This window comes from Mixophyes fleayi, chromosome 2, assembly GCF_038048845.1.
Source record: "Mixophyes fleayi isolate aMixFle1 chromosome 2, aMixFle1.hap1, whole genome shotgun sequence".
NCBI classification, from domain to species: domain Eukaryota; kingdom Metazoa; phylum Chordata; class Amphibia; order Anura; family Limnodynastidae; genus Mixophyes; species Mixophyes fleayi.
This window is the reverse complement of record NC_134403.1, coordinates 195,934,395-195,947,877: the sequence shown is the minus strand read 5'-3', so window position 1 is coordinate 195,947,877 and position 13,483 is coordinate 195,934,395. Positions and strand designations below refer to the sequence as shown.

At 40.6% G+C, this 13,483-nt stretch overlaps 1 protein-coding gene across 1 annotated transcript in view; it reads right to left on the bottom strand.

Moving 5' to 3' along the window:
• HPCAL4 (hippocalcin like 4) overlaps window positions 1-6,532 on the bottom strand; it is a 28,714-nt gene extending 22,182 nt beyond the window's left edge. The window contains exon 1 of the mRNA XM_075195281.1: window positions 6,319-6,532. The gene's annotated coding sequence lies outside the window, so the exon portion shown is untranslated. The remainder of the gene's footprint in view (window positions 1-6,318) is intronic.
• Between the last annotated feature and the right edge of the window lie 6,951 nt (window positions 6,533-13,483).

The following is a 13,483-nucleotide window of genomic DNA, read 5'->3' as shown; positions in this document are numbered from 1 at the left end:
GTTATTTTATTGTGAATTTTAAAAAATGTATAGTCAAGGTCAAATGTAAATAACCATCAAACCATGTTATTTATTGTGAGGGTTAGTGTTTTTGTGTTTGTAACTTTGTATTTATTTATTTTTTTCATCTGTACCCAAATATATGCAGTGGTACGTGCATGCAAACAAACATTTGCATTTTGTATGTTCTGTTGGAGCATAGAATAATATGTACATCATTTATATTTTACAAGCTAATAAGTTAGAAAGAAATACAAGCTAATAGCTAGTAATGTAAATAGTTTCCTAATACAGAATGTTCATTGTTATGTCTCTGTTAGATAGGAAACTTTATAAAGGATGAATGGTGAAACAACTGGTCATGGGAGAGGCTGTAAAGAAGACAGTTACTCTCAATATATGGGCATGACAGCAAAACAAAGCATGATGTAAGAGAATTAAACATGTATATGTGAACTTGATGATGTGGTGATTGGAATAACAGATGTGGTTGAAGGAGCCTGAGGAGACACTGGGTAGAGCTAATTTACAAGTTTTACATCTCTTTGGAAAAAAAAATTTGGTACATTTTGGCTTGAACTACAACTAGTTTTTATTTTTTTCTGCAACATAATTAATGATACATGTTTTATTTGCAACAAAAACTATTGGCTCTGTATATTCTTTTTTCAGTTATTTCCTGTAAGTAGGATCTGTTTCTATTGATCTGCTTTGCATACCTATTTGATTACTCTGTGTAATACTCCTACAGCTAACAGCAGTTTCATTTTAACATCATTAGGTATCATTTGAGAGTTTTCAAGAGGGGGTGGGGGTTACAAAAGAAAAAGGAGGGGCTATATAGTGTGGATTCGACAATGCAAAATATTTTTAAGACATTTTTCTTCATTACATTTTGTGCAGTATACTCATTGTCAGGCCACTACCATCTCAATGTTAACAGTTGAAGATGTTGAGGCGATTTATTCAAGATAAGATGTCGAGTGTCTACAGAACTGAGAAGCAGGAAGCCCGCTCCAACTGTAGCAAACTCATGCCAATTATACCATTTAACTGTAGTGGAGGAGGCTGCCATGGAGTAGGGGACTTCTGTTGACTCCATTTCAAAACTAAACTGGATTTTGGTAATAATTGAACAGAATGAAGCGGGTGGTTATGTATAAGGAGCCCCTAAAGGTGGGAAAGGGATACCAGATGTCCCCACCATTTTGCAAGCCTTCTTTGTTTGTACCAGTATCCGCAGGACTTTGAACATAACACTTAATCTGCTGTGAAGTCCATGTCCCGCTTTTTCCTCCTGCCTCTTTGGAAGGTTCTTGGCTGGACTATACCTTGATTTTACCTGGATGTTGGACAATTTGTGAGGGAGCACCATCTGGAGGGACTTCAACCAGATTTGTGGAAGTCAAAAACTGTCCACAAGCTCATCAGAGCTAAAGATGTTATGGAGTTTGTTCCAGGGCGCCCTGCTGCTACAGCAAAACATATGTAGGAGAATGTGGCCTCTAAGAGGTTGACTAATAGACATAAAGACATTACATGAATGGCTATCCATGGGGGTTTGCCTCTCAGGACATTTATGCACACCTGGTACAGATATGTCCACTACCCCTTCTGTATCACCAGAAGGGAAACAGCACAGCATTTTTTGGGATTGCCCCACTGCCCAGGCACTGTTGGATGCCTTGGAACATGAACTTAAGGACAGTGTTCCCAGGACTTGCCTTTCATACCATTCGATATTTTATGGATTATTTCCTGGGACCCACATTACTGGGACAATTCAGTAGGACTGGTGCCTTATGACCTGTTTTAAGGATGCTATATGGCTTCACAGGAATCACCTAATTTTGAAAAGGCTAAAGATGACCATCCAAAACTGTCGCAGGCTGATCCACAGCTTTTTAAGAGACTATAACTAAATTGACAGTCATGTGGAGGAGGAAGATTATTGATTTTTGCCTCCCTCTTCTCCTTCTCCCACCTTGTGTCTGTTTTTTCAATTAAGCTTCTTTGGCCTTGTGTCTCCCCCTCTCTTACCCCTTCCATCCCATTCCCCCATCACCGTTTGAAGTTTTGTTGTAATGTCTTGCCTAAATTTATGCACCCCCCCTCCTACAATTGTGTCTGTTCTCAATAAAGCTTCAGGCCTGTGATCTCCCCCTACCCCTCTCACCTACCTTCCCCTCACAACCACTGCTTATTTGAATGTGTTGCATTGTTTAAGTGATGCAAGGTTACTGCAGTACTTGATGTATAGTGTAGGATGGTAATATCTTGTACCGTATGTCTTGTATTGTACTAAAAGTATCAATGATTATGTTCCACAGTATATTGTGCTTACAGCTGCGCTGCAATGCAGTACACTTGAGCGTAATATATCGTATGTTTTTTTGTACCTTTATACAAAATAAAGATACTTTTTCAGTAAAAACAAACGTGTTTTCAATTATTATACTTGTAAGTATATAACTTGTTAATGCATGTGATGTTTTCTCTGGTTTACTACAAACTAATGCTTTAACTGAACCTTTTGGTAGAACTTACATACTTAACAAAATCATTAATTTCAGCACCAATAATGCCAGAGTCTCATAAATCAAGTAAACATCTCTACATGTAAAGTATGGGCACTGGGTCAGAAAGTGGCACTTGGAATACATTGCAATATATCCAATGACCCATAAAGAACATAGTTTTTCAGTGTTACTAGCAAAATGCTTATTGCATAGTTGCAAATTGAATACTATTACAATGTTTTTATTCTGTTTCTTACTGTGCTTGACGTTACGATTTAAAAGATTACAATAGTTGGTATGTTACACAACATTAGAACTGAAAGTTTGCCACATTAATTAATTTAATTACTTACATCCACCCCTCATTTCCTCCCTATCCACAAAATTATCCTAAATTCTTATCTTCCAGCCATAGTTCATACACAGACTCAAATCCCCTATCTCCTACAGTAATCCCATATTTCAGTACAGTGAAGTACGTTCAGCACAAAGTCTATTGCATCATCTCATATTTTCAATATTCCACTTGTATCCTCAAACCTACATATACCTTTCTTGGCTGCACAGCCCAAGCCACAGATCATATCTTTGAAACACGGTACCTACAATCCAGTCTGGATATATATTCCAAGACTCAGGACCAGCAATAAGCATAATTTAATATCCTCATGCCTCAATAGGCCCTTCCAACCCTAAGTCATATCTTCAAGTACCAATAACCTTTTTGCAGCGCAAATTTTTATCATTAAGACACAATCCTTCCAGCTCTAATTGACAGATACATTTATAATTCTCGATAACCTACTTGAGCACTAATTTATGGCATCAGGCTTCAAACTGCAGTCCTCTCTCGTGCAGCTCGCATTTATCTCCTAGTGACTCAATACTTAACTCTTACTTACAATGCATCTCTTAGGTCTGTATACCCAAGTCCTATTTAACATGCTGAAGCTGCAATAATACTTCCAACCCAGGCTCATTTTTCTTTTCCACATTACTTTTCTCCCTAAATCTCAAGATTAACACAATCACAAATTGTAATTCCCACCTCCTAGCTTTACTTCACTCTCCTAAAATTTATGTCCCAATGCCATTTCATCTCCAGTCACTTAGGTGCCTTTTCCCTCTCCTTAATATTTACTTTTTACAAAAAGGAGCTGAAAGATTGCCCTCTTTTTACAACTAATCATTTTCCCCAATAGCTTGTGTCGTAATTTTAACTCAATAAAGTCCAAAGCAGCTTTCACTTCCATTATAAGAATCAAAAACATTTGATGCTCTAGATATGTAATGCTACACACTGCAAGGATATTTTAGGACTGTTGTTTGAGATACTAGTCTGGTATGAAGTCACTTTTATTGTGCTTTTGCGTTGCCCATGCTCATGGGTCTCCCTGACACTAAAAGTCCATTGGAGGATCATCTGTAACTTGTATGGCCATTTCAACACTAGTTTTGCATAAGTGAGCAGTAGCACTGTACCTCCCAACATTTAGAATATTTTTTACAAACATTTTTTTAATTTACTCACAGATGCATTTACCTTGGAGCACTATGAGATACAAAAATTCAGGTATCAGTATACTAATAAAAGCTACATCAAAGATGGCACTAAAATAAGAAGCCATGCTTTGCATACTATGGGACATATTCAATTCTTTTGAATTCCTGTGGCGTTAAAACTATTATCGTTATTACGGTAATAGTAAGCTGGATTTCAGCTCGCGGCTCAGGGAGCTTCGAGCCGAAATCCAGCGAGAAAACTACCTTAATAACAGTATTTACGCACACTATTACCGTTACGCATAAATACCGTGCGATTTTTGGCGTTTTCGCCAACAATTGAATATGCCCCTATACATTTAATTTGTAGACACAAACTAACCACCGAATGACACAGATGGATAGGGATGCATTATTGCCTGTATTGCACTGTTTTTCAACAGTAGAATAAATTGTCATAAAAAACACTTAAAACCATGCAACAGGGAAAACTTAAACTATAACTTAAACTAGTGTATTTAACAACAAAAATTTTTATTTGTGAGTCAAGCAGACTCTATCAGGAGTTATTCATGCAATTTATGCTAACAGGTAAATAATGTATTAGTCCAAAGAAGGAAATAAAGAGGAACAAGGGGGATTTGGTTACAGAAGATGGATATATTTATTCTTAATATATGTGTCTGACAATCTATATACAACACTGTGGAATATGTTTTAATAACTGTGTCTAGTACATTAGGTCAGTGAATAAGGATCATTTATAAAAATGTTCTCATTATATGCATAGAATTTGAACATAAAAATTGTGGTGTGTACAGGAGTACCAAGGTTTTAGATGGGAGGAGCTAGACAGATTGGGGCATTTCTTGCTGGATGCAGAATAAGGACATGAATACACCTAGTTATGCATCCTCATGCAAAAATTAGCTATGATTTAATGGGGTGAAAGGTGCATTTACAGGGGGCTGCTTAGTGGGAGCCTGCAGAGCAGTTTTAGTCCTGCAAGAGGATTGTTTTTTATCATGTTTTATCAGTATTTTTGCAGAAAACATTCATTTCTAAATTAATGAAAAGGTGAGTAATAAAGTCGTATTAGGTTGGACATTGAAGTGACGTTTTCACTCTTTCTACCATGTGCATTTTCAGTGTTACCCAGAAAAAGTAGGCACAGTTCCCAAAACTAGAATGTAGGTATGCATCTATATATGCGCAAGGTAGACAAATAGGGGTATTTGCGCACAATTAGGAGCTTTTCCTGCCTGTGTGTTAAAATAAATAACCTTTAATAAGTTGTGTCTGTTTAACTGTCTCTATTACCATTTGGAAATCATTAGGGCTCATTTACTAACATATTAAAATACAAATTTTACATATAAAGACTAATTGCTGATTTGCTCCTGTGGTTCAGTGCAAATGTTGTACACAAATGCAGTTACAAGATGAGTTCTATTGTGTCTGTTGTTTAATGTATATTTAAATGGGTTAGTGCACTTCTTCCGTACTGTCCATCTTCCCTTTTTTTCCCCTCCCTCCCCCTTCTCAGAAATGCAGGATCAGCCCCATCTTCTGTCCTGTGTAAGTGTGAGCTGGTGCTGAGGTGGTTTCCATGGTAACTATTGCCTGGTACACACAGAGCTCCCAGAGTGCATTCTGAGGGTGTTTATATGCCTCACTTTCCCCTGCAAAGCATTGTCACCCCCCTCACTGTGATATCACACTGAAAGCCCACACGGTTCTGCGAAGGGAGGGATTTGTCTCATGTTTGTGTATATGTAGCAAAATTATTGGATTTATGCTCATAGTAATGTCAATATCTGTTTTTATATATCTTTATATATCTTCTTTTGTTTGTCTAGACACACATGCATTTCCTTATGCGCTTAGATAAGTACGCATAGTATTGTGCTAAAACCCAGTAATAAAACTGTACCATATATTTACCTCTGCTGGTATTTTTTACACCTGTTGGATACTTGGTTGCTCAATTGTTGGAGATACAAATACATTATTGCGTGCACAGATTGTGAAAAGACATTTTCATTCTCTAATAATGGAAAGTAGCCTATGAATGTTAAAATGATCTGTATATTGTAAAGAAAACTAACCATTTAACTGCCTTATTTTATAAAATGAGCTGCAATTTAATCCGTGTGCATTTGTTTGCATAGCCAACGTTTGTGGAGAGTTACAGTGTAAAATCTCTTGTGCAGAGCATTACAGAACAAACCATAAGGTACAGTGCACACCCTCTATTACATACCACTTTTATGTATAGCTGTAAATACGTACTCACCTCACAAATGGTAACTAGTCTTCTGTCTGATTGTCTTCCAGAATCTTGATTCTGTTCTCTGTATTTGTGTCTGAGCTGTCTCTGATGGTCACGATGAGATGATTTTGGGGGCAATAAGCAGAACCTGGATCACGATGTTTCCCAGTCACTCATTTGCATAGACACACCCCTTGCAAATATTAGCTTCTGTCATTGGTGGAACAATCAATCATTCAGGTGAGATGCTTTTGTGGCTCAGTGTTATGCTGTTACACAGGCAGGTTTGGCTAGTGGTAGCCTAGGGGCTTGCAAATGATTGTGTAGTTCTGTAATGGTAATAAATGGCTCCACACATTGAGTTGTTTCCATGGAAACAGTATTGTAAGATAAATGTGCAGTGCTCTGATGGAATGAGGCAATTGATATGCACATGTGTGCATACACAAAGATACGTGCACTTAAAAATACACAGATCTAGCTGCACTGCATACTGAAATAAAATATTTATACATTTAGCGTTATAATTTAAAAATGAATGCAATAGTGGAAATATATTGTACAAGCAATAATCTATGGTTAACAAGCTTTTCATTTTTACCTCCAGCTTGCTTAAATATAAATGTAATGGCGTCAGTTATTAACCTCTTATAGTGAGAGGACCCCAAGCATTCTGAAGGTCATTTACAAATGTGCAAGCGTACTCCCGTCTTTTATAGATTTCCCTCTTCAGCCATGGGCTGATTACTTTTCACTCCCCTTCATCTTCCAGACTATTTAAAAAACCTGTTCTGGCAATTTGGTGCCAGATCTTCATGTCCAGTTAACCGGCTGGCTGCTGAATTGTTTGGCTACTGTAATCCTGTGTTTCCTTGTGAATCCTGGTATTCTGTATCTGGTCCTATTCAGCAGATCCTGGTATCCAGCACTATATGCTTCTCAGCTAATCCTAGTACCATGTATCCATTCCTACTCAGCAGATCCCGGCACCCAGCGCTATATGCTTCTCAGCTAATCCTGGTATTCTGTGTCCATTCCTATTCAGCAGATCCTGGTATCCAGCACTATATGCTTCTCAGCTAATTCTGGTATCCTGTGTCTGTTCCTATTCAGCAGATTCTGGTATCTAGCCTATATGCTTATCAGCTAATCCTGGTATCTTGTATCCATTCCTATTCAGCAGATCCTGGTTTCCAATGCTATATGCTTTTCAGCTAATCCTGGTATCCTGTATCTGTTACCTTTCAATTTACCCTGGCCTTCCTATTCTAGTCTCCCCTTGTCACTTCACTGTAACAGACCACAGGAGTTCAGACACCATGCTAGTCTAGATGGTCGCTTGCAGACCAGTGGTATGGAGTCTAATGAGTGCCCCGGTGTTCACTAAGAACTAACGCAAGGCAGGATGAGTTTGCTGTCGAGAACTCATAAATCGCGGTCCTCTGGCCTTCCACTAGATGTAACAATGCTGAAGTGGGAGAGTTAGAGATAGGTGAAGCCTAGGCAAGGTAACAAACCAAACTGATACACACACATTCATGGAATACAGAAGGTAGTGATGAGGTCAGACAAGCCAAGAACTGGTACACAGGTGGTCAATGGAGTACAAAATCAGGAGGTGGGTAGAAAGGTCAAGAGGAGCTGGGAACTGGTACACAGATTGTAGGCGTAATACAAATCAGTAGGCAGATAGGAGTGTCAAGCAGAGTTGGAACTGGTACATGGATTGTCAGCTTCGTCAGCTAACACAGGGGAAGAGATCACAGGGATCCAGGGAGAATGCACAGGAACAGGGAGTCAGACAAGGTGGAATACTTGCTGCCCTGGCACTGCTGGTATCAGAGTGAGTTTGAATAGTGCAGCACATTTGAATTGCCCGCCTCTAAATTGTGTTCATGTGATGTGCCGATACCTGGAACTGCCGGGAGCCTGCACTGACAGCGGGACGGACAACGCTGAAGCAAGGAAGGGTAAGTGATTGTGACATTAACATCTTATTCTCCTGTCAGTTTCACCTAGTACCCATCTGGAGAACCGCGACTTGCATGGTGAATCAGCAAAGATCAAACCTTCTTAAGGTTGTCCCTGGTGAAAACCTTCGCCATGTTAAACTCTGCGTCTCCATGGTGGGTAGAGCTAAACTGGGCAGACTGCAGAACCCCATTATTCCTGTGTGATTCTGTGATAATCAGATCTGGCCATAATGGATTCTACAGGAGAACTGTCTCCCAAGGGGATGTTCGAACATCTTTTGGGCAAAGTTGACAGACAAGATTCTACCCAAGTCCAGTTGGTGCAGTGCCTTCAAGGCCTGTCTATCTTTCTAGATGCTCTCCAAAATATCCTTGGTATCTCTCCTCCTTCTCTAGATGTATCCCAACCACCTGCTGCAGTGGCTGCTTCCACATCTTGCTCTGGTCTAAGGGGTCCCTCTCCTGACAAGTACGATGCAGATCCTAAAACCTGCCAAGGCTTTCTGAATCACTGCTCCATCCAATTTTAATTGCTTCCTCATAATTGCCCTACTGAGAGGGTTCCGCTTGCTTTGATTATCTCTCTGATCTAGCCTGGGCTTCTCCCCTAAGGAAAACGAAAAGACCATTACTACCTGTGACTTCACCAGGGCTCATACTCCATAAGTCAATGCATGATGCAATTTCGCACTTTTTTTTCTGAACTACAATGAAACAATGATGCTTTGGTGGTAGCATTTTGGCAGGGGTTGTTGGCACGCATTAAGGATGTATTAGCATCTCAAAAGCTCCCTTCCTTCCTTGATGACTTGAATTTTCTCTGTAATCAGTTGGACATCTGGTTTCATGAAAGAGCTTAGAGAACAATCCAACTTGCCGGCCACTTTTTAGGCTAGAACCATGGTTCCAAACCCCCGTTACCCCTGAGGAAGCTATGATTACTCCCAATTCTCTCCCAAGGTATGGGAGAGGAGATTGAAGAATAATCTGTGTCTTTATTGTACTGAATCAGGTCAACTCCACGCGGCTTTCCACAAGTGTTCATCCTAACTTGTTCGAGGTCTGGTTAGGTTCCTCCAAGCACTCTCTTACTTCTCACAATCCAAACAACTGTTCCATCTCAGTTATTCTCCATTGTCCTTCTGGGTTACAGACCACTTCAGCTTTTATTGATTCTGGAGCAGCAGAGTATTTCATCTCCTCCACTCTTGTGAACCAGTGTTCCTTTCCAACCTCTCTTCTGAAGGTCCCTTTCCGCCATTGAAGGCAGTCGTATTTCTAGTATTCATCATCGTACTCTTTTAACTTGTCAAGTGGAAGCCTTACACGTAGAACAGCTATTCTTTTTTTTTTTTACCTCGTAACACCAGTCCTGTTATTCTTGGCCACCCCTGGTCCCAACTATGCTCTCCTTATCTGGATTGGTCTTCTTCCCTGCTGTTGGCTTGAGGTCCTTCCTGTATGTATCACTGCCTACATAAGGTCAATCCTCTACAAGTGTTACCTACCTAGACTACGGCTATTACTTCTTGCCTTCCTACGCAATATTCAAGTTTCAAGGACGTTTTCAACAAACAACAATCCAAGACTTTGACGTCTCAATGGGCATGGGACTTCACCTTTGACCTTCTTTCAGGTAGTCCTCTCCATGGGTACCTGTTCATCCTCTCTCTCTCCTGGAGACTCAAGTCATGGTCGAGTATATCAAAGAGAACTTACAGCAGGGATTCAATAGACTTTCATCTTCAGCAGCCTGGGCTGGATTTTTCTTTGTGCAGAAACAGGATGGAACACTTCACCCTTGCATTGATTATCGTGGCCTAAACACTACCTTATTTCTCACAATACTGAGTTATTTGATCACATCCAAGGAGCCATCATTGTGGTGCCTAAATTTGATTCGTATCCAAAATGGGGACGAGTGGAAAACAACATATAATACTAGAGATTGCCACTATGAGAATTAAGTGATGCCCGTCGGCCTCTGCAATGTCCTGGCAGTTTTCCAGAGCTATGTGTCTGACATATTCAGAGATCTACTTTACTCCTGTTGTCTATTTGGATGACATTTTAACTTTTTCTAAAGATCTTGCCTTTCACCGCCTTCAATTTTTGGAAGTCCTATCTCGTCTATGCAAACATCGACTCTCCTGTAAATTAGAGAAGTGTTTCTTTGAACTTACTAAGATGCCTTTTCTTGGGTATATTGTCTCTGGCTCTGGTCTTCAAATGGACCCTGAAAAGGTTTGTGCCATCTTGGAATGGCCAGAACCTGTAGGCGTCAAAGTCATCCAACTATTTCTTGGCTTTGCCAATTATTACAGGCAGTTTATTCAGGGATACTCCTCTCTAGACGCTCTCATTACTTCTCTCACTAATAAAAGAAGTGGACGTTAAGAATCGGACCACAGGCGCGTCAGAAGCGTTCTTTTTCCTCAAAGTGGTATTCCATTTAGCTCATGTCCTCAAACAACCGGACAGTTCTTTTCCTTTCTTCTTAGAAGTTGATTCCTCCTCAGTCTGTGTATGAGTCGTTCTATCTCAAAGATCTTCAAAGGGGAAGTTGCACTTTTGTGGTTTCTTTCTCTCAAAAATTCCTCCCAGCCAGAGAAATTATACAATTCGTTAGGAGCAGCAGGTAATTGCTGTTTTTATTTTGGCTGGTACAGGGCTTCATAGCTTAGGATGGCACATGAACTCCACTGACCCACAACTTAATCTGAAACCTGCCTTGATTGGTCACTGCTGCTTTAAATACTTGTCAGGTTCACTGAACCATTGCCTGTTACAGCTATTCTGCTTTTGTCTAATACTCTGTTTTGAACTGTGCCTGTGACCTGACTACTCCTGATAGTTGCCTGGATTGACCTTATTGCTTGTATTCCCGAATACGTATATTGCTGCCTGAATTGACCCTTTTGCCTGGTTTCTGACTGCCTATTGTGTGTGAAACACTTCCCAGCCACATGATCATGGTGCCTGCTCTCTGCTCCATTGGACTTTCCTGTGTCGGCTGTGATACTCATTCAGATTTATAGTGCAATCTTGGATCTACATTTTCCCTTGCACTCTGTATTACTCTCCACACAGGCCACTTCTGGCATTACATCCTGTCACGCTCCGGTTCTGCAAACGGGTACCTGTCTCGTTACCTGTCTCAGGTCAGGAAATGCCAGGCCCTAGTCTGCTCCAGGGAGGTCAGATTGGGGACATATAACCTTCCCATCTCTCGCCTGTTTTCTCACAATCTCCTTGTTATGGGATTCTTCCGAAAAATTCTCACAAGCACTAGTGGATTCTGGGAATTTTATTTCTTGGTCTCTAGTGTCTCAATGTTCTATTCCTATTCTACCCTTAGAGGCACCTGTTACCATCACTGTCATTGATGGTTCCCAACTCCCTGGAAGTGTGGTTCACTACCAAACTAAGCCACTCACTTTACGTATTGGAGTTCTCAACTCCGAAGGAATCTCATTTCTTGTTTAACCGCACTCCACCACTCCTGTCATCCTAGGTCTTCCTTGGCTACGTGCACATTCCCCTATATTGGATTGGAATACCTCTAAAATTCTGGCCTGGGGATCTCATTGTCAGTCCAGTAGCCTAACTCAAGTCAAACCGGTACGGATTCTATCCTCCTCTACTAAAACTTTCCTTCCAGGTTTACCTCCTCAGTATCAAGATTTCGCAGATGTGTTCGATAAGGTCCAGGCTGAACTTTTCTCCCCCCACTGCCCGTGGGATTGTCCGATAGAATTGCTCCAGGGCAAGAATTCTCCCAGAGAATGAGTCTTTCCACTTTCCCAGCCAGAGACCTCGGCCATGTCAGTATACGTCAAGGAAAATCTCCATCGGGGCTTTATCAGGCCGTCTGTCTCTCCAGCCAGAGCGGGTTTCTTTTTTGTCAAGAAGAAGGATGGATCTCTCCACCCCTGTATTGATTACCAAGGTCTTAATGTGGTCACAGTAAAGAATCGTTACCCCATCCCTCTCATCACCGAGTTGTTTGATCGCATCAAGGGGGCCAAAGTCTTCTCTAAGCTGGATCTACAAGGGGCCTACAACCTTATCCGCATACGCTCCAGAGACGATTGGAAGACAGCATTCAATACCCGTGATGGCCATTACGAGTACTTAGTTATGCCCTTCGGACTTTGTAATGCCCCAGCTGTCTTCCAAAGTTTCATTAACGAAATATGAGACCTGCTCTACTCATGTGTGGTGGTCTACCTGGACGACATCCTCATCTTTTCCCAGGATGTTAATTCACATCACAAACATGTCATTGAGGTCCTGTCCAGACTCAGAAGAACCGACTGTATTGTAAATTAGAGAAGTGCTCCTTCGAAGCCTCTTCCATGCCATTTCTAGGATATATCATCTCCGGTTCTGGGCTCCAAATAGACCCTGAGAAAGTTTGGACGATCCTGAATTGGCCACGTCCCGTCACCCTTAAAGCGGTGCAACGCTTTTTAGGATTCTCTAACTACTACAGACAATTTATCCAAGGTTATTCTACTATAACGAAGGTGCTCTGAAATTCTAACATCACTAATCAGTCAGATAATCATACCGTATCATCTCATTTTCTTAAACATCATAACCATGACCACACTAAACTTCAGTTTTTTGGAATATGCAAAGTTCATAAACCTTGGAGAGGTGGAGACCAGCCCGCAGCTTGTATGCGCTCATCTGCAGCGGCACTACTGCTTCCCCTGTTTAGCCTCAACTTTATGAGAAAGAGAGAGACTACGTTTGGGGATTAGGAGGATTACATTTGGATCATCACCATCTATATCCTGCTGGGTACCTGTCCATTATTGGAGACATTTAGATATCTATACATCCTAATCTCAACACGGAGATATCCCGCAGTGTGCACACGCTTATTTGAGCGGGATCATTTTTCTTTCAATAAGAAGGAGAGGATTTCCTTTTAGGGACTAGAAGTACCTTCTTCGTTCTTGTTTTAACAATTGGCATTCTGCTGGGTGCATTTTTATCATTGAAATCAACGATCTGTCTATATCTAACCTCATCAGCACAGACTCTGGGACCGTTACTAAGTGTCTGTCTGCATCACAGACAGCCAGACATTCCTGCTTCATGTGAGTAACGGCTACCAATTTTATCTTGCTTGTACTTTTCATCATCACTAACATTTTTGATTTATAACTCTGGACATTATATTTTCTTTTTTGATTTTCTTTTTT